This window comes from Sminthopsis crassicaudata, chromosome 4 (assembly GCF_048593235.1).
Source record: "Sminthopsis crassicaudata isolate SCR6 chromosome 4, ASM4859323v1, whole genome shotgun sequence".
NCBI lineage: Eukaryota > Metazoa > Chordata > Mammalia > Dasyuromorphia > Dasyuridae > Sminthopsis > Sminthopsis crassicaudata.
In genome coordinates this window covers 110,122,840-110,145,216 of record NC_133620.1, presented here as the reverse complement: position 1 = coordinate 110,145,216, position 22,377 = coordinate 110,122,840, and the positions used below count along the sequence as shown (strand labels likewise).

At 34.9% G+C, this 22,377-nt stretch overlaps 1 long non-coding RNA gene across 1 annotated transcript in view; it reads left to right on the top strand.

Annotated features, from left to right (window-relative positions):
* Positions 1-19,871, top strand: part of LOC141541066 (uncharacterized) — a 36,493-nt gene extending 16,622 nt beyond the window's left edge. Inside the window, exon 3 of the long non-coding RNA XR_012481644.1 lies at positions 19,627-19,871. This is a non-coding gene — a long non-coding RNA (uncharacterized LOC141541066). The remainder of the gene's footprint in view (positions 1-19,626) is intronic.
* Positions 19,872-22,377: the final 2,506 nt, after the last annotated feature.

Here is a 22,377-nt window from a genome sequence, read left to right as displayed (position 1 = left end):
ATTTCAAGTAGTTTTTTAGTAGATTGTAATTTTCTAAGTATAATATCATATCTACAAAGAGTGATAGTTTTATTTTGTCATTGCTTATTCCAATTCTTTTCATTTCCTTTTCTTCTTTTATTGCTATAGGTACCATTTCTAATACAATTTTAAATAATAAAGGTGATAATGAGCATACTTGCTTCACCTATGATCATACCAGGAAAGCTTCTAGATTGTCCCCATTGCAGATAATGCTTATTGATGGTTTTAGATAAATATTACTTATCTTTTTATTCAACAAAATTGAATATAATCTTTTAGGGGGAAATGGATATTTAATGAAATAGGGGACTTTCAAGCATTTGTAATTAAAAGGCCAGAGATGAATAAAAAGTTTGATCTCCATAAAAAAGTAAAAAAAAAGAAACAAGAAAGAAAAAACATAAGAAATTCAATAACTTGAAACCATTTTATTACTATAAAAGTAATTAGAGCATTTGTAGCAGAAGTTGTAGATATAAGGTGATTTTGATGGAATGATACTAAAAAAAAATAAAAGAAAAAATAAAAAAAGAAAATTATTCTGGAAGAAGAAGGGAGATTGAATGGATTGTTAGCTTACATAAAAGAGTCATAAAGAAGTTGTTATAATGGAAGGAGATTAGGGATGGTGGGCAAAACTTATATCTTAGGCTCATCAAAATTGGTTCAAAGAGAGAATAATATGCATGGTCAGTTGAATATAGAAATCTATCTTACCCTTTAAGGAAGTAAAAAGGGATGGGTATAATAGAAGGGAGGGGAAGGACTGATAAAAGGAAAGATATATTGGAGAAGATGGTAATCAGAAGTGAAACTCTTGTGAAGAGGTAAAGAATGGGAAGGGGTAAAAGAGAGAGAGTGATAAACAAATGAAGAGTAGTATGAAGGGAAATACGCAGTTATCATAAGTATAAATGTTAATGGAATGACCTCTCCCATAAAATAGAAGCGGATAGCAAGATGGATTAAAAATTGTGCAATGTTATTTACAAGGAGCACATTTGAAGTAAAGATAAGAGACTAGAGCAGAATCTATTATACTTCAGCTGAAGCAAAGAAAACAGGGGTAGTGGTCATGATCTTAGACAAAGCAAAATTAGATTGTGGGTCTTAAAAGGCCTTCCTCCCAATTTATACTTTTCCTCTCTTTTACTGTAAATGTAATATTATATCACTTTATTTACTTTAGCTTAATCTATTTTAATTTGGTCCTATTCCTAATGATTCTTTTCTTTTCACTCCCACTTTCCTCTATCCCATTTGTTATTCCAAAGAGAAAGCCTTTGGAACTTTGCTTATTAGTTCCCTTTTCTGTTTTTATCTAGTTATTTAATTCTATCCCTCTATTCCTTTCTAAGTACAGTAGATTTTCTCTTCCTTTCACGTCCTTGAATGTGATGACCGCATTAGCACCCTAGATACCTTAGAATCAGCTGGAGTCAGGATAAGTAAGTCTTTCTTCTTGGTCTTTAGCAGTAGAAGTCAAGGGAAATGGATATGTAGGATTTCCAAGACCTCACCTCTTCCTCTCCTGCACAGATATGACCCTGGCTAGTCTCATTCCACCTCCTTGGCCCTCTCACAATTCTCTGTATACACCAAATGATTGGGCTAGCACAGGATAGTGGGAAGGGCCATTTTCCAAGCATATTCTTATAGAGTATTGTCTAATTGGTAATTAACCTCAAGTGCTCTATTGTCTGACCTCAGTGCATTAACTCAAGAGTTTTAGTCCTTTACACTTGAACAACTGCTATTCATTAATTTAAAAAATTTAATTATTATCCCTCTTTCCAGAGAGGATTTCTCATACATTTCTTTTTCTCTTTCTCCCAATTTATTATTTATTTTTAACATTTAAAAAAATTTAGTTCCAAATTCTCTCTCTCCCTTATTTTGCTTAGTCTATTCAGGAATAATTTGTTATTCTCCAATTGTTTAGATCTGTCTTTATTTGTGAAGAAAAGTGTTTTATAGTTGAGTTCATATAATTCCTGAGTTTATCTTGTCAGTTATATCCCAAGGATTTTATGTTGTCTGCAATTATTTTAAGCGGAATTTCTCTTTTGATTTATTGCTATTGGACTTTGTTGGTAATATAAAATAATGCTGATGATTTATGTGAATTTATTTTATAGCTTGCAAGTTTGCTGAAATTGTTGTTTCAACTAGTTTTTAGAATTCTTTACATTTTTCTAAGTATACCATTATATTGTCTAGAAACAATGAGTTTTGTTGCCTTATGGTCTATTCTAATTCCTTCAATTTCTTGTTCTTGTCTTATTGCTATAGTTAGATTTTTAGTATAATATTGAATAGTACTGATGATTATAAATTTCCTTGCTTCACCTCTGATCTTATTGGGAAAGTTTCTAGCTTATTCCCATTACAGTTAGTACTTGCTGATAGCTTTAGATAGATACTAATCATTTTCAAGAAATCTTCATTTCTTCTTGTGCTTTCTAGTTGTTGTTATTTGTAGTTTGTTTTCAAGGAGAACAATGACATCAGGGAGGTGATGCTATAACATGCAAGTGAATTGGACTGAAGTAAAGGAAGGCTGTGCAAAATCACCAGCCTCACTTTCTCCTCCAGAACCATCTGGGTACATTGGCAAGATGCAGATCAGGAGTCATCCCAAAGATGGCCCTGGATGCAGTGGGAGATCAAACTGAGGTCTCCTTTCTAGTATTTTTAATAGGAATTATTGTTGTATTTTGTCAAAAGCTTTTTTCTGCATCTAATGAAATAGACCTGAGATATTTGTTATTTTTATTATTAATAGAGCCAATTATACTGACAGTTTTCTAATAAATCCCACCTGATCATAGTTTAGGGTCTTTGTGATATATTGTTGTTATTTTTTTATTTATTTAAATTAAATTAAATTTATTCATTTATTTAAATTTTTTCATCAATATTCATTCAGTAGGGAGGTTAATCTATAGTTTTCTTTTTCTGTTTTGGCTCTCCCTGGTTTAGGGTATCAAAACCATATTTGTGTCATAAAAAGAATTTGGTAGGAATCCCTTTTTTGCCTATTTTTTCAATCAGCTTGTGTAATATTTGGTAGAATTCATCTGAATCCATCTAGTTATGAGATTTTTTTCCATGAAGCTCATTTATTCTATTTATTTTTCTAAGCTAGGGCTATTTAGGTATTCCATTACTGTTTCTGTTAATCTGGAAAATTTCTATTTTTGTAAACACATCCCTTTTACTTAAATTATCAGATTCATTGGCATATGTTTTAATTTCATCTTTGTTGGTGGCACATTCACTTTTTTCCATTAAGAATAATCTGGTTTCTTTTTTTAAAAAATGAATTTAAAAAATGGTTTATCTATTTCATTTTTTCCCCATAAAACCAACTCAGTTTTATTTATTACATCAATGTTTTTCTTACTTTCAGTTTTATTAATCTTTCCTTTGATTTTTAGAATTCGCAATTTGGTGTTCAATTGGGGATTTAAAATGTTTTCTTTTTCTAGTTTTTTTTTTTTTTTTAAATAGCATTGCTTTGCTCTTTCTCTAATTTATTGATGCAAGCATTTAATTACATAAATTTCCCCCTATGGAATGCTTTAGCTGCATTCCATAAATTTTCATATGATATCTTTTTATTTTCATTCTCTTTGATGAAATAATTGATAAGTAAATAATTAATAAATTTATATGATCTGTTCCTTGATTATCTCATTCTTTAGGAATAGATCATTTAGTTTCTGATGAATTTTTAATTGATCTTTCCATAAAGCTTTGTTGAGTGTAAATTTTTGCATTATAATCTAAAAATATAATGAATTTTTCTGCATTTGCTTATGAGGTTTTTAATGCTCACTTTAATATATGGTTAATTATTGTGAAAGTGTCATATACAGTTGAGATATACAGGTAAGATGTTCCTTTCTATTCCCACTCATTTTTTCCCCCAGAAACCTATCATATATAAGTTCTAAAATTCTATCTCCTTAATTTATTTTTCATTTATTTTATAATTCCATTTATCTAGTTTTGAGAAGGAAAAATTTAGTTCTCTTACTAGTATAGTTGTACTGTCTGTATTGTTACCCCTGTAACTTATTTAACTTTTTCTTTAAGAATTTGGATGCTATGCCACTTGGTGCACCCATATTTAATATTGACATTGCTTCATTGTTTATAGCAACTTTAAGCAAAATATAGTTTACCTGCTTATCTCTTTTAATTACGTCAATTTTTGCTTTTGCTTTGTCTGAGATCGTGATTCCTACTATTGCTTTTTTTTTTAAACCTCAACTGAAACAAAATAAATCCTGCTCTAATCCCTTATTTTTATTTTTTGTTTATCCCTCTGTTTCAATATTTTTCTTGTAAACAACATGTTATTGAATTCTGGTTTCTGATTTATTTTGGTATCTGCTTTCATTTTATGGGTGAGTTTATCCCATTCATAGTCACAGTTATGATTACTATCTATGCATTTCCCTCCATCCAGTTTTTCTCTCCTTTTTTACCCCATTCTTTCTCAATAGTCTGTTTTACTTCTGATTACTGCTACTCTCACTCTCTACTACCCCCATCCTTCTCCTTTCTCTTATCTTCTGTCTATATTCAACTGAATGTGTATGTTATTCACTCTTTGAGCCCTTCTGATGAGAATAATCAAGTGTTGTTCATTTCCCCACTCCCCTGCCCCATTTTTATCTATTGTAGAGGCTCTTTTTTCATAACTTTTTTATTTGAGATAATTTTACATGGGTTCTTCTTCTTCTTCCCAGAATATTCCTGTAACTTCTTGCAACACTAGAGTTCAATTTAAGGCATTATTCTAAAGTTGTTTGGAGGACAATATTGGAAAAGTTCAACTGAGTTTTTGCCTTTACTCTGCCATTTTTGTTTCCCCCTCAATCTTTTTCTAGTCTCAATTTTTGGTTATTCTAGACTAACATTCCTTTGTTCATGGTCTCTCTATTTATTTGGTTCTTCTTTATTCTCTATGTTCTTCATGAAGTCAAAACTTCCAAAGTACTCCTTCTGGGCAGTTTCTGCCACTGTTTTGTAGAGCTTGCCCATTGGACCTTCTTTTATATGATGTCTCTTTTCTAGAAAAAAAAATGCCAATTCCATGTGGTCCACCACTAACATGCCATCCCTGGTTAATTTTCTTCTCCATTTATCCCAAAATCTTTCCCCTCTCTTTATTCTCTCTTATTCCTTCAGAGTTCCAATTTCTCCTCTTCTAAGGCAAGATAGTCTCTTCAAGCACCAATCTTCTTTCATAGAACACCTCTCTTTACCCACAGGAACTTTAATCAATGAAACTACCTCCCCTTACAAAAATAAGGTCTTTCTCCCCACCCCCTTTTCTATATTTCCCCTCATCTCACTTATTTCACCGCATTTTCTTCTTTTTCCAAGACACTATATCAGTCACCTTTCCTTATAGTCTTCGTTGACCAGGGCACATTACAAGCTTTCTTCTATCCTTTTCCTCTCCTCTATCTTCCATATGAAATTTAGTCCTACAAAACCACTGACTCATCTGTAAGTGGAGTGCTGTGAAATTTAGTTCATGATGTTCCAGCCCATGTCTCCACCATTATCTCCATCTAACTTCTACTTTCATTTTTATCTCCTTATGTGCATTTAGAAAGAAATCTCATGCTGCTCTCTCCTGTTACTCTGCTGTTGCTGTATTTGCCTGCTATATTCATTCACTCTTCCCTTATTTCTTTTGTCCTGCACATTTAAAATGTAAATAATTTCTTTCTAAGAATGTTTTTAATGTTACAGGAGCAATCTGCTAGTGGCTGCTGGGAATCTAAATCTGATCAGCAGAAGAGATCCCTTCATGTGAGAGGATGATAACAATACAAGAAGACTGAGAGGCAGTTGCATTGTCTGATTTTGATCCTCTTCCCTCTTGCTTCCTATTTATTTCATTCCCAATTCACAAGCAAGACTGATTTGCAATTCCTTCTAGTGTGTTATGATTCACAACTGTGGGGGCTTTAGAAGAACCCACTTGCCCCTTAATGGCACAATCCCCTTTAACTCTTTACAGGCTTTCTGGGTTTTGTACTTAGGTGTGGTCCTTAACATTTTGAGTACCTTTTTATTATTTAACATCTATCATTTCTCCTTTATTGTTAAGTTCATATTTGCAGAGTAAGCCATCTTGTGCTACAACTTGAGTTCCATTGCTCTTACCATTTTCTCTTGCACTTTCTATTGGGCACACATTAATCTTATGTTATTAATATTTCCTCTTATTTGTATTTGAAGCCTGGTACCTTAAAATTTATCATTACTTAATTGAAATGTTAAATGTAATCACTATGATTCTGGTATTTTGCAGTTTTGGGTTTTTTGTTGGAACATGATTTTTTCTGGAAATGATTTGTAGATTCTTTCAATTGGCACTTTGTTTTATGTGTTTAGATCTGGGCAATTTTCTTGTATTATTTCTTGTATCATGTGCTTATTTTTGTCTTTGTGGGTCATAAATTCTGTTTTCACAATTCTCATTTGTCTTCTAAACTATTTAGGAAGAATGTGTTATAGTTCCATGCTTTCCTCAAAATCTATAGACTCCTCTGCCTCTTCAGGTGTTAAAAATTTTTTCCTTTGCTTTGCAATATTTATTCTAGATATTTAAACTTGTTTATTAGATATAGAGGTCTTTTGCATTTCTTTTTGCTATTAATCAATCAACAAACACTTATTAGGTTTTCTATGTATCAGGCACTGTGATTAAGCACTATTAATATTTTGATTGTTATTATGCTCAAGGTCTTTGAGTTTTCTTTCTTCTGAGAGCTTTAGTAATTTCATTTTTTTCTCTATTTTCTTCTTTTGATCATTTTCTAATTCCATCCTTTCTGATGTTGGTTTCCAAAGGAATTGGATCCTCTGCTCTGAAATACTTTTTTTTTTATTTTAGAGGTGGAAGAAGAAAGAACAGAATTGTCACCAGCTGGATACTAAACTAAAGTTAGAGGAGTGTCATAAAGTCTTTTCCTTACCTTTACCATGTTGTCCTGCCCCATTTCCTCTGATCCTGTGTTCTTCTACAGAGCTCTGTTGCAGCTCAGAATGCTATGGTGACATTGGATATCACAGCCTCAGAAAATTTCTGCAGTTTGGACCCTTGGATCTCCAGACATTGAAAAGAGGTTTAAATTTTATTGCAAGTTTGTGAGTTGGGTGAGTTGAGTTCCCAGTCTTGCTCCTGGGAAATGGGGAAAGGAGTGCTGAGTAAATATGAATTAGGTATCACTTCACAGAATTGTGATCTTTCGGGTTCTTGGTGTCCTATAGAGGCAGATTTTAGAGAGATTTGAGAGGTCATGAACATCATTATTGTTGGTCACATGAACTAGAAGTTTTGAACAGTGAGTTTTTCACCCATAGTAAATACTTAGTAAACATTTATTCAAAGATTTGGTTTATCTTTGCTCCTTCCCATTCTGTCACTTCTCCTATCCAGTTGGTTATCTGGCCCTGTTCATTTTCCCTTTACAGTACCAGATCCACTCTCTCTTCTTTATTCCCACTGATATCATTCTAATTTACCATAGTGTCTGACAACATAAGAATAATAATAGTTAGAAACTAACTAGCACTTTAAGGTTTGCAAAGGTGTTTGCAAAAAGCATCTTAAGGTTTGCAAAAATTCATTTGAGTTAACTGATTTGATCTTCACAACAACCCTGTGGGATAGATGCTATTATTAATCTCATTTTACAGTTGAGGGAACTGAAGTTGAAAGAACTTAAAACGATTTGCCACATAGCTGCTATGTGTGTGAGACTGAATTTGAATTCAAGTCTTCCTGATGCTGGGTCTTATGCTTTATTCACTGTAACTTCTAATAAATGCCTTATCTAGCTAATATGTCTTTATCATCAAATACTTGTACTAGTAGAGCAGCCCTCTCATGGATCTTTCTCTTTCTATTTCCCCCCTCATCCAAATTATCTTTCAAACTATTCTCAGGCAGATAATCTAGAGATTTGCTAAAATATTTTCAATGACTCTTTTGCTTTCCAGACAAAATTCAAATCATTTTACTCAATATTCAGGATCCCCTATAATCTTATTTGACCATTGCTTTCTTATACAATTCTCTATTCTATGTGTTCCAGCCAAACTGTACTGTCCCCTGTCCCCTGAACTTGTCCCTCCACTCTCTGTCACTGGGCTTTTTTTTTTCCACATGCTGTTTCCCATGCCTGGGATCTTCTCCCCTTCTTTATTACCTGTTGGATTCTTCCCCATCTTTTAAAATCCAACTGTAATACCATCCCCTCCTTGAAATCTTCTCTAATCCCTCTAATCCGTAATGACCTTTTACTTCTTATACTTCATCATACTTTGTTTTGTGCTTCTCTAATTCATTTATGTAGTTATGTCTGTGTTTCCACATATCTCTATTAGGTCATAAACTTCTTGAGAAATTCAATTACATTTTAGAGGCAAGATAATACAGTGAAAATGAACATTGAATTTTGAGTCAAAAGTCCTGAGTTTTTTTTTTTAGTTTTTGCTACTTAATACCTATGTGACCTTGAGCAAGTAACATAACATATCTGGACCTCAGTTTCCTCACTTGTAAAATGAGATGGTTGAACTAGAAGCTTTCCAGATCTATGTCTAATATACTATGTCCTATTGATGCCATATTAATAGTTTACTTTGCATTAATACAAATTAATATCTTGACCTTTCCAATATTATTTTTATGTTAATAGTTCACTTTTGATCACTACAAAAAGATTCAAAGGGATCTCCAAGACTAAAATTTCAGGCTTTATCAGGTCAATAGATAAAATATATTGCAAACAGTAAAATATTCTTGAGTTATTCAATGAAATTTTGTAAGTGGTCATTGCTTTACTTTCAGTGACATTCTATTGAATGTAAGCTCCTTGAGGAAAAATGCTGTTTCATTTTTTGTTTTTGTGTTTTGAGAGCCTAGTAAAGTATCTGGTTCATAGAAAGCACTTAACAAATATGTGATTGACTTAATAATTTATCATATGTATGTTTATTCTTTTTAAAAATTATATATTATTAACTTTGTAAAGGTAATGATCTTGTCTTATTCTTATTTTTCAAAAAATTATTTCTTTTAAGTCTTTGTTCCTCTGGATAGCCAATAAATTCTGATGGGCTTATAGGTTCTGGTCCTCTTGATCCAAGCCCCTTGGTGCTTAAAATCTGGTCTGAACCACAGATATATGTCAGGGAGTGAAAGAAGATAACAAAATTTTTTTCAGGGGTACCCTGTCATTCTTTCCTTATGTATTTAATGGAAAGGATTGGGGATGGTTCTAGGCAAAATTTGCAAAACACAGAAAACCCCTCTTTACTTAACTACTAGATAGAATTGGGAACTATGAAGAATTTAAGACAGTAGAGGAAAGAAGTACATCATATTATACATGAATGATTTCCTTGGAATGCTCCCAGGGAAGTGGCAGATGGACACCTGTATTAAATAGTGAGATGAAATGAAATTCGGGGGAGATACTAGTTAAAATTGAGATGAGTTGTTCATTCTTCATTCTTAGAGAGTGTGAGATGCAGCTGGGCACCTGTCAAGGCCTGGCTTAGGTTTCCTCCCATTGTGTCATTGTTGTGAGATGTTCATGGGTGTCTGTGGTAGTCTAGGGTCACTTTTATGCTGCTATAGAACCAACCCATAGTGTATGCTGGAAATGAGCAACTAAGTCATAGTGAAAGATGGGATTGCATCTTTTCTGAATCTACCAATTGAAATTTCTATCCCTAGAGAAGACTAGGCTAGTGGTCAGCATTAGATAGTAAGCAACCATTCTCTTCCTTCTTAAAGCCTCCTTCCTTTTTTGGTCTCAGCTGTTTGTCAGGGCATTTTCTCCACTCTCTCCACTTCCCTGGCATAAATATCTAAAATGAGATTAGTGTCTTGACTTTTCCAATATTATTTTTATGTTAATAGTTCATTCTTGGTCTCTAGAAAGATTCAAAGGAATGGATTTCTAAGACTGAAATTTCAGGCTTTATCAGGCTAATAGGTAAAATATATTGCAAACAGTAAAAACATTCTTGAGTTATTCAATGACATTTTGTAGGTGGTCATTATATAAACTTCATTTTCAGTAAAGTTGGTTGCTGAAGTTATCACTATTTGATCCTGCCTATTCAGTCAACAAGCATTTATTAAGGGCCTACTGTGTGTCAGGCACTATAATAAAGGCTCCAGGGATACAAGAAAAAGTCAAAAACAGTCCCTGCTGTGGAGAGTTCACAAACTGATGGGGGCAGAAAACATTAAAACAATTGTGTGCAATCACGATATAAACAGGCTAAAATTGAAACAAGCAACAAAAGGAAAACATTAGCATTAAGAGGAACCAGAAAAGGCCTCTTATGGAAGGTGGGAGTTTATCTGGAACTTGAAAGAAGTCAGGGGAGCCAGCAGACAGAGATGAGGAAGGAGAGAGTTCAGGCATGGCGGATAGCCAGTGAAAATGTGTGGGTTGGAGAAGGAGTGTCTTGTTTGAGGAATACCAAGTGTCACTGGATCAAAGAACAGTACAGTAAGTAGGAGTAAGGTTTAATAGCATTAGAAAGCTAAGAAAGAATCAGATTAGGAAGACCTTTGAATGCTAGGTTCTGGCAGTTGTGTTGGAGGTGATCTCATTAAGACCAGAATTATATGGACAGAGTGGACAGACAGGCTGGAGAAGAAGTAACAGTTAAATTAGAATTATTGATATTTTTATCAACAATTGGGGGTATTGGAGAATAGCCTAGACATCTAGCCTGCCTTCAGAATATTCAGAGTATTTAGATGTAAATTCGCTAACAAAAATATGAACTATTTGGATTTTTTCCCCTCTCAAAACTAGAGCTTTAAAAGGAATGATGCACCAAGGTAGAACAATTCAACTGGGAGAAGCTGTTCAGGAAGAAAAGTAAGTAAGCAAACAGCTGAAAGCTTCCCATTAGTATTAATTTAGGCATCAAAAGGAAGCTTGATAGTATGATGAAAGTAGCAGTCAAAGACCTCCGTTGTAGCAACAGAAGATAATAAGGCAGAATTAAAGAACTGTAAAATACACAGTATTTGGTGCCTCCTGAGAGCTCTGTTGTAGCTCTTCTTGTCAGACTTCAGCAAACATCTCACTAACCAGGAGGGTAAAAGCTATAAAGTATTGGAAGGTAGTAGACAGCTGATATTTCTAGGGCAGACAGCTGTAACTAGCAGGTTTTGTGCTCTAGGTTGTACAAACTGTACCCAATTTAAGCATTGTACTCCACCTCAGAGAACTTTTGGGAGATTTTGGGGAAGGATTAGAGCTGGGCTAGAGTGGATATTATATCTGATAGCTTTTGATTTAAACAGCTCTTTCCTTCCTTCCTTCCTTCCTTCCTTCCTTCCTTCCTTCCTTCCTTCCTTCCTTCCTTCCTTCCCTCTTTTCTTCCTTCCTTCCTTCCTTCCTTCCTTCCTTCCTTCCTTCCTTCCTTCCTTCCTTCCTTCCTTCCTTCCTTCCTTCCTTCCTTCCTTCCTTCCTTCCTTCCTTCCTTCCTTCCCTCCCTCCCTCCCTCCCTCCCTCCCTCCCTCCTTCCTTCCTTCCTTCCTTCCTTCCTTCCTTCCTTCCTTCCTTCCTTCCTTCCTTCCTTCCTTCCTTCCTTCCTTCCTTCCTTCCCTCCCTCCTTCCTTCCTTCCGTCCTTCCTTCCCTCCTTCCTTCCTTCCTTCCCTCCTTCCTTCCTTCCTTACCTCCTTCCTTCCTTCCTTCCTTCTCTCCTTCTCTGTCTTTCTCTCTTTCATCTATAAAACGAGATTAGGTGAGTTGACTGTCAAAGGGTCCTTCCAGCTTTAAATTTTATGACCCTGTGAAATATAAAAATTAGGAAGAAGAATCTTAAGTTGTTTGTGTGTAGTAGGTAAATATTGCCCAGGTTGCCTGAAGAATTTTGACTTTTTCCTTCTTTTCAGATATAAATCCAAATTTCTTGGAGCTTGAGACAATGATAAGTGAACTCAATAGAGAGTGAACATCAGAGGTTTTCATAACATGAAAATAATGAAGCCCTCAAATGGATCTTTAATTTCATCAATATGGATGTTCTCTCCAATAATGCATATTGCAGCACATCTATATTTTTCCATTGTCATGTCATAACTTAGGCTCTCCCCAAAAGCTTACCCAACAATATGAGAGCTACCCTCACTACTCTTGTCATCATGAGAGTAACAGTAGAATACTTGTGCTGTTGACCTATTATCTCTTGCTTTCTTTGTAGATATGTAATCTTCTTTTTCAAGTCTACATTTTTATGTCATTCTTTATTTTGGTGGTTCTTAATTTTTTTTTTGTTTTACAATTTAATCATGAAAAAGAATTATGTGTAAAACCAACCAAAAAATTTCAGCCAGACTATATGCAAGAACATGATATTCACACACTGTTTACATTCACTCTCATTTTTTCCACTCTTCTATCTTCCCTAACCTTTGTCACATAGATAAGTGACAAAGTATCACCTTAAAAATTCAGCCAGAATCTTAAAGGTAAACCTTTGAGAGAAACTAGCTTAATCACTGCTGCATTTCTGGGGGGGTGGTGTTGGGATGAAATGAAGGGAAAATGAAGAGCAAGGCAAAGCAAGCTTTTTCCTCTTCATAGGGTTAATGGAATCATTCCAATAATTCTGGGAAATCAAAAGTGAAACTTGAACAAAAATCTTCAGTCTTGATGTCAAGAAGATGAAATGATTCTATTCATCTACATTTTGAAGCTGGGATCAGAGAATAACATCTATATTCATTGAATTAAGAGTTAAATTCACTAGCTGCGTGACAGAATGATTCAGAATTGAATACTCCCCTTCCTAGGCTAGGCTCACACAAGAATCTTCCCAAAGTTTTAGAGCTGAAAAGGATCTCAGCCACTCTGACCATCACCTACTCATTTATCTATTCCACTTCTCCCTATTTCCCCCTTTTCACATTCCACTTCTTGCTCTGATAATAGTAACCATAATCAATTGTACCATTGATTCTAGGAAGAATATGCCAGTGGTTTTCCTATAACTTTGCTCACCATCCCTGAAGCTTCTCAAATCAAAACACTTTTCTCTGGCTTTCATTTCCTTATATTTGCATTTTCTTCCTATGTAAACTCCTTGAAGGCAAGTGCTAGCTTACTTTTGTATTTTTATACTCAGCCTAGTGCGTGACACAGTAATTATTTCATAAATGCTTTTCTTTTTATTAATTCATTTTTCTTGTTTACCTAGATACTACCATAATACATGTCCTTATCTTTTCTCACCTAAACTATTGCAATAGTTTGTTAACTAGTCTTCCAGCTTTCATGCTACTGCCAAAAATTAGGAACAGGCCTTACTATGCCACTTTCATGCTTATAAATCTTGAATAATTTAACTCTCTCTTGCCTGAAGGATAAGATATAAATTATCCAGCCAAGCATTAAAGATTTTTTGTAATATGCTTCTACTTACATTTTCTGATTTATTTTATATAATCCTTTCTTATGTACTTCATATTCCAGCCAAACTTGACTCCTAGCATGGCACAGAGCTCAAAGTATCATCTTCTCCTTCCATGTATTTGTGTAGATTATTTCTATATACTCCCATCTTATTTCTTCCTTTCCAAAGCATTCTCTTCTTTCAAGGTTTAGTTCAGGGGCCACTTCTGCAAAACATTACAGAACTAAAAGCATTTTTTCTCTCCTTAGATTTAGGCCACTTTTCCTGGGTCTCTCTCCTTTGATTTGTCACCCTTCAGCCTTGTATTTTACTTAGGACAATTTATTTAGAACTGGAAGGAATTTTAAGAGATCCTTTGGTCCAACCCCATTGTTTCATATATAATTGCTAGAGGACATAACTGTTTAGACTAGTAAACTAGTAGGGTAGATTTTAAAAGTCTCTAAATTGGTGGTTATTCTGTCCTTGGAAAGGTAATTACAAAACATAACTAGTTTGTTGTTATTCCCCCAGTTAGAAAACAAAAACTCTCTAAGAATTTCCTAGCCAGAAGAATCACTCTCTTCTGTGGTCCCTAGAGCTGACTTTTACACTCATTGATGCCAACAAAATAGCACAGGAAAACTCAAGAGATGAGGTAGCAGGAAAAGAGGGGTCGACTACAGGTGTTTATGAGAAAAAAGACCAGCTGGGTCAGATTCTGTTTTTAACAGAATAAAAGAACATGCTTAGGAATGGATGCCAGGTGTCCTCAGCTGAAATAAGGGCAGAGGAAGGATTACCACTTTGTCCATGACTTCACTTCTTCCTATCTCCATAATTTTTCTTTTTTCTTTTCTTCTTCTTTTAGTTTTAGCTTTCACCTCTTATGGTTCCCTTATAGGTTTGGGTTTGAAGAAAAGAACAATAGAAGTTGTTTCAAGGGAATGAATCTCTGAGTGTTCTTTCCCCTCTTCCTCTTCAGAAAAATTTAAAACTTCTACTGCAGAGAAATAGGTTTCAAAGTTAGGTTCTTCTTTTTTTCTTAATTTTTTTTACCCTGTAATGTACTCTGGAATCCCAGACTTCATTCAAACTACAATAATCTACATTTATCTTAGGATAAATATAATTCCCAAAATTTTTATTGAATTTGGCCTCCTTTCAAGGACAAAGAGAGTCATATTCAAGCTTTGCCCGAGCATTAATAAAGAAATGGAGTCCTGCACTAATACATTGTTGGCGAAGTTGTGAATGGAGCCAGCCATTCTGGAGAGCAATTTGGAACTATATTCAAAAAGTTATTAAATTCTGCATACCCTTTGATCCAGCAGTTACTATTGGGCTTAAAGAGATCTTAAAGAAGGAAAAGAGACCCACATGCACAAAACTGTTTGTGGCAGCCCTCTTTGTAGTGGCAAGAAACTGGAAACTGAATGGATGCCCATCAATTGAAGAATGGCTGAATAAGTTATGGTATATGAATGTGATGGAATATTATTGTTCTATAAGAAATGATCAGGAGGATGATATTATAGAGGCCTGGAAAGACTTATATAAACTGATGCTGAGTGAAATGAGCAGAACCAGGAGATCATTGTACATGACAACAGTAATATTATACAACGATCAATTTTGATGAACATGACTCTTTCCCATAATGAGATGATTGAGGCCAGTTCCAATGATATTGTGATGAAGAAAGCCATCTACACCCAGAGAGAGGATTGTAGGAACTGAATGTGGATCATAACATAACATTCTCACTCTTTCTGTTGTTGTTCCCTAGCATTTAGTTTTCTTACTCATTTACTTTCTTTTTTGACCTGATGTCTCTTGTGCAGCAAGAGAATTGTATAAATATGTTTATATATATTGGATTTAACATATATTTTAACATGTTTAACACATATTGAATTGCTTGCCATCTAGGGGAGAAAGTGGGGAGAAGGAGGAGAAAATCGGAAACACAAGGATATGCAAGGGTCAATGCAGTCAAATTATGCATGTATATGTTTTGAAAATAAAAATCTTTATTAAAAAAAAAAAAAAGAAATGAAGTCCTGGAGACTTTAGATGATATTGTGATGATCATAGAGCTGCGAGTGGTAGAGCCAAGAGAATAGTTTATGTTCCCTGATTTCAGAATCTAAGAAATTAAGAAAGAAGAGAAACTCAAATAAATCCAAATCCACTGAATCCACTGACCATAATAAGGTAGAGACCCAAAACTTTTTTTTTTTTTTTTTTTTTGCCTGTTGGGAGTTTAAATATCAATAAGCTTCCATTTTCCTTCCAGGAATTATTACTAGTTCCTGAATTTTGACCTCCAGGCCAGGTCTAAGCTCCTTTCCCCTCTTCAATATCTGATCTTGCTTGAAGTAGATAAGAATCTTACAATAACACACTGAGTTTTATGACTTTTAGAGCCCTCTTCCTCCGGGCATAAGAGAAAGACCAGATCATGTTCTATTCCTTCTATCTCCCCACCCCCAGCTTGTATTATGAATAATTTCCCTTACTAAAGTTGATTTACTTTATTTTCTTTGTTCCATTCTGTCTTGTGGTGTTTTTCTTGCACTCTGTAATGTACTCTGGAATCCCAGACTTCATTCAAACTACATTAAGACCCAGCCACAGTACATTTTCCACTGCAGAATCCTGCTCTAACTATAGAAGTAAAAATAACTCAATTTTAAATAATGTGCTAAGGTTTACAAAAAAGTTTCTTAGTGAATTATCAAGTACCAATACAGTAGGTGTCCTACTCTCATTTGTATATAGTATATGATAGACCCATAGAGATAATAAGCTAGTGACTCCCTTGCCATTGAGAGCCCCAGAAGACTATTTCCGAATCAAGGCATTTTGTAAGTCAGACTATTACATTCTAGACTTTAATCGGGGATTACTAATCAATCATTGCCTTTATTACACCCCCTCCCCCTGGCAACTCCCTCTGGTAGAGCTGGGATATTAAAATACACAAAGACATCAAGTACACAGTGAACTAAACAGTTTAATTAGATTAGTTAAATCAGGGTAAAATGAAGAAGCATCAGAAAGATGTATTATAAAATGCAATATTCTGATCACTTCCCAGCTGCAAACCCCAAGGCAAAACCTTCTTTTCATTCTAAAGCTCATGTTCACTCTTTTAAGTCACTCTAACTGTGGGAGAGCCAAACTGGAAGTTCAGGATCTTTTCATAAATCTCTTGTCTCCTATCCAAATGGGAGTAGGGCACAGGCAGTTTTACTCACAACAGTTTACCACACAGGAACATTTCTATGATTTTCTTGGTCACAGCTGCTTGAACAATCAGTAAAGCAGGATCACTGGTTTTAGGGTCCCAGAAACTCTGCTATGCATTAATCTGGCTTATGCACCTGTCTATTTTGGAAACATGAGCACTGAAGAGGGAACTGTTTAAATAAGCCAAAGGCTAATAATTCTAGAGGTTCCACCTGACTTAGAAATCTAATGCTAATAAGCAGCAGAGGACATATACTTAATTGTATCATATTTTAGGCCACAATTTCTTTCTTTTCCTTCAAATTTTGTGTACTATTGCTGTCTTGTGTCACGTCTGCAAGTCAAAGCAATCTTTGTCAGCATCAGAGCCAACCAGAAAATGTCCCATTACTGGAAGTCCCTGTGGACAGTAGCTCCAAATTTTCAAGACTCTATCCAAAGTGATATATTCTGTACCAAAATAAAAGTATTATCATCTCCTTTTTATAGATAAGAAAACTGAATTTTATAGAGAGATTAAGTGGTTTGTCCATAGGCACAATTATTTAAATAGAGGGGGAGGAGTCTCAGATTTCTTCTGACTTTTAGTCCATACCTCTTTACTTTTAAAAAAAAACTCCTTTGTGTACATGTCATAAGAAGAATATGACCTCCTAAGGGCAGGAGTTTCAGTAGGTATTTAAATGAATATTAAATGAATTAAATAATAAATGAATATACATATACTTATAGTGCCTGGCACAGTGCCCTGTAAAATAGTAGATATTTAAATAAATATCAATGAATTGGATGGTAAATGAATATATATACTTATAGTGCCCGGTACAATGTCTTATATATAGTAGATGTTTTAATGAATATTAATGAATTAAATTAACTAAATAATAAATGAATATTTGTTGAATGGAAATGAACTCCTCACTTTATAAGTGAGTAAACCAAGGATCTACACAGTTGCTACTTGCCCAATTTCATAGTGTAGTAAAGTAGTAAGAGGTGAGATTAAAATCAAGGTCTTCTGGCTCCAAATTATATCATGTTTCCTTTAGATTCTTTGAAATAGGTGCATATCATTAACGAAACCTAGGAATTGAGCATTTCTTCTTTTTCTTACACTCTATTGACATGATTGTTTACTCATCTAAATATTTTCATGAGATTGTAGGATGATTCTTTATATAAGAGACTAATATAAAGACAGACTCAGTTTGGTACTTGTCTCATAGCACCTCTTTGTAGTAAAAATTATTGTAAGATTTATATAGGTAACTACCTAACATCATGGTGTTCTACAATAACAAACTATTTGGGCCATTCCTCTGCCTTCAGGCAAGCAAACTCTGAACTGTCTAAGACATTTAATTAGCAATAATAACTATCATTTATCAAATTTTAAATTTTGTTTGTCAAATTCTTTTCATACATTAGCTCAGATGAGCCTCAAAACATTCTGAGATAGGTAGAGTATAGAGGACTTGAATAGAGTCTAAGCCCCAAGTTCAGGTCAGAGCTTACAACTCTCCTATTCCCATGAGAAGCAGGCTGAGGGTTCAACACGTTCTCCATGAGAGACTCTCCCACCATGCTCAAGACTACAAAGGAAATGAGGTAGAAAAGTGCTGACTTGGCTCCCATGGGACAGGGTCCAGGTGTTTCTTATCTCATGCTTTCTATAAATCTGACTTAGCCATGAATAAATGGAATTGTTTTCCATCTCCTGCCTGACCCATGTTTTAGTCAGCTGGTTCTCCAGCCTCCAGGCTAAACTTTTCACTTACAACATGGTTGGTCCCCCTGCAATAGTGGAGAAGAGGAAACTGAGTTTCGGTGATGTTAGTTGTCTTACCCAGGGTTCACACAGTATTGATCAAAGCCTGGGTTTGGACCTAAGTCCTTTTGACTCCAAGACTGGCAGTCTCTACACTGTTCATAGCCTCCTTTCTAAGCCCATTTCAATGTACAGGAATAAAATTAATTAAAGAACTAAGGGATAAGAGAATGTTTCTTCCAATCCACTTGAATGGTGACAAAAGCCATCTGAATGGCACTTGTGTATACCAAAAAAAAAATTACCATGTAGCATTGTAGGTTTCCTTTTACATTCCCCAAGGTAGAATTTAATGAATTACTGTCCTTGTCACAATTTGTCCTGATGGTCCTGATGTACCCTGCCAAATCTAGGACTTGGTTAGTAGTGGGATCAGGTCAATTTGGGATGCTGGGGATTAGAAATATGCTAGACCTACAGATATGACATCTAAATAATCAGGGAAGTCCACATAAGCAGGAATGTAGGCAAATTGGAATTCTGGAGATGTGTCAGCAGAAAGCAACACAGTTTAGGAAATGAGATTAAGGAGCAGATATTTAGTCCTTGCGTGATTTGGGGGTAAGGCAGGATTTTCATCTCAGAGGAAGTAAGGTCTCATGCAAGAAACCTGGCAAATTAACCAGGCTTCAGGGCACAAAACAGGCACTTCGTTATTGAAACTGAGATCCTTATGTAATCCTAAGTGGAGATGGCATCTAATTCCATTAAATAGTACCCTTCTGTGCATAGAGTGAATGTCTATGCATACCCCAAATGTATAGGGACATATGAAAATAGAGATTTGGGGGGAAAGAATATTAGCATGGCTCTTTAGAAAAATGCTCCCTTTACAGAATTTCCAATAGGTCCCCAGAATTTAAATTTATGACTACTGCTTCTGATTGTGTCTGAGCATTACTTAGAGCTTGCAGACTGACATAACGGCATTGTATTCCATTTTTCCTGAGGGTGCAATGGGACTGGGCTGGAAGAGAATGGCTCTAGCAGCATCCCTCCATTCAAACACTTCTGTACCATCAATAGCTTTTCCTTGGATCTCCCCCCACAGTGAAATTCATCATTCACTATCTCTTTGTCACAACTGTGCTGAATTTTCCATGGGAGGAATCAAAGGAGGAGGAGGAAGATGATTCCAGCAGTTTCCTGCTGGGCAATGCAAGGCTTTTCCTGCCTGACCCATACTTCAAAAGAAGCTCATATCAAGGCACGTGCTTGGATGGATGGAAGAAATGAAGGCTGAAGGCAGAACCGGAAAAGATGTAAAAACTGTTGGGAAAGTCCAAAGAAATAAAAGTTGTGCTAGAAGAATAGAATTTGAATGAAAATTGTTTTGGGTTCTTTTTAGGGAGAGAGATTATTATTCAATCCAAGCATTAAAGGTGAAACATTATTACAAGTACATTCAAATAGCTTTTTACAAAAAAAAAATCCACACAACCTCCTCCTTCTCCAATCTCATCTTTAATTTTAGGTTTAGTGAAATGTATGGCAGTTGGATGCAACTGAACAGAAGTGTTTATGAAGAATTTTGGGAAGTAGGCAGCATTCATCTGCTACTGAGAACAGCAGGCAAGATTAAAATCCTAACTAAAGTTAATTTGTTTTTTAAAAAAATTTTTTAAAAAGCACATTCCAATGATAGCTAAGGACACATTTTCCTTTCCCTCCTCCATGTGTCATTGTCATTACAAATTTCTAATGATACCCTCAGGGTATAAAGTATTGCATTATGCCAAATACTATGGGATTTGTAAAGTTAAATTATATAAAATCAGATCATTTTAAAGCAGAAGGAACAGAATCTCAGATTTTGTGAGAATCTGCTAAATTTAAAATGACTGTAGGGAAAATACCTGAGCTTCACAAGGGACTAGGATCCAAGTTCATAATGCAGAGCCCAAGATGATTTGAGCACAGATGTAGAAGCATCTGGGATATCTAGAGTCCCTTAATTTGCTTCCAGATAGGGAGCATATTCCTAAAAAAAAGGATATTTATCATCTTTGAGTCAATTTAGTCCAATTCAATTCAATAAATACATATTAGTTAAATACCTTAAGTGTTCTAGTAGAATGTATCTACTTTAAGGGAGAGGTAGTTTTTTTTTTTTGTTTGTTTTGTTTGTTTGTTTTTACCTTTGTATATCTAGCATTGCATACAGGTGACTTGGTGCCTTGTAGAAATACAACTCTATAGGCTTTCTACATAGTAGATGTTTAAAAATATTTATGGGATAATAGTGTCTAGTATTGTGTTACAATACTGAAAATGTGAATGACTAGGGAATGAAGGCAGAGATGTAAAAGAAATGTATGATACTGTAATTGTTCTCTAGAATGAGGAGGGAGAAAGACAAAATTTATTATTCACATGAAGCAAGCACAACAAAACTAGACAGAATTGTTTAACTGTGGCAAAAATGTTATAGGAACTCAGAAAAGAGAAGGTGCCAGGGGGTTAGAATTTTATCTGGAAAGGGAAGTGAGATTTAATATTATATAGCTCTTTGCAGAAAAAGAAACTTCAGTGCCCTCAATAACTTGGTTTACTGTTGTTTAAGAACCCTTGCTGATAGCTCACTAGTCCTATTGATAAACATAATTCCTTTATTTTGGTGCAACATTTGCCTGGATACAACAGCACCCATTGGATAAGCTTCTAATTAGCTTTTTTTTTTTTTTTTTTTTTTTTTTTTTTAGTTCACTGAAAGTAATGATTTTGTGAAATTGGGATATGTATGCCAGCTATAAATGGTAAGAGTCTAGGATCATGGATCATAATTTCAGAGGTCTGAGGGATCTTTATTTTTATTTAATGTTACATTATAACCATATGGCTACCAGAGCACACAGACACGTATTTAATCCCTACTAAAACACTTCCATCAAGACTTGGGGATCTGGGAACTGCTAAGGGAGAGATCTAAGGAAGTCGTAGTAACAGAACACTTTCCTATATGTGGTATATTTTAATTATAAATATGTTTCTAAAGAATGATCATGGAAACACAAGTTTCCAAACTATTATATTTATCATTTTCATTAATTTTCTTTCTTCACATTTTCTCCTTCTCCCTCTAATTTTAAGGAAATGATAGAAGCTTTTTGCATATTTCTTCTCTAGTAGCTGAAGAAAAGATCTGAAATGACTTTGTTTCTTTCTGTTTCCCTGAGACTAGATAGAAAAATATGTAGCTACGTTTGGGGTTTCTCTGTGCTCAAATGACAAATAAATTTCATCTTCATTTTTCTGTAAAAGTGAAAGTTCTTTTTACTATAATTTATCTGAGATAAACTGGTTTGGTTACATACTATTTTTCTTCTGAATTGTGAGGGCTCAGATTAAGTTGTATAATATCATGGCCCTCTGAAATGTTAATTAAGTATCAAACAGATTAGCTTTATAGAAATTCTCTTTTCTATACAATTTCAGGATAAATTTCTGCCTCCTACTTGACTAACTAAGGGCTTACTAATCACTGACAAAAGCTTGGACTAAGGGAGCCTAATGTGTGTTCTGGACTTCCAACTGAATCTGAGTAGCTAACCGGTCAAGCATAGTTGTTAGGGGTCAGAGGAGACCAGCAGTTGATAGTGACAAACAGGAAATGACAGAAAGGCCAGGCCAAGGTAAATAGTTACTAGAGGCATGTAGCATTTCCAAGGATTCTTGATCCCTTAAACCAAGTTTTGTTCTTGTTCCTAGGATTTTTTTCCTATGGTTTCTGCTGCAGAGAAATCAAGCCTAGGGAGTTGGTCTGTGCTGTGCAGAGAGCAACCTGTGACTGGAGACCCCTGGG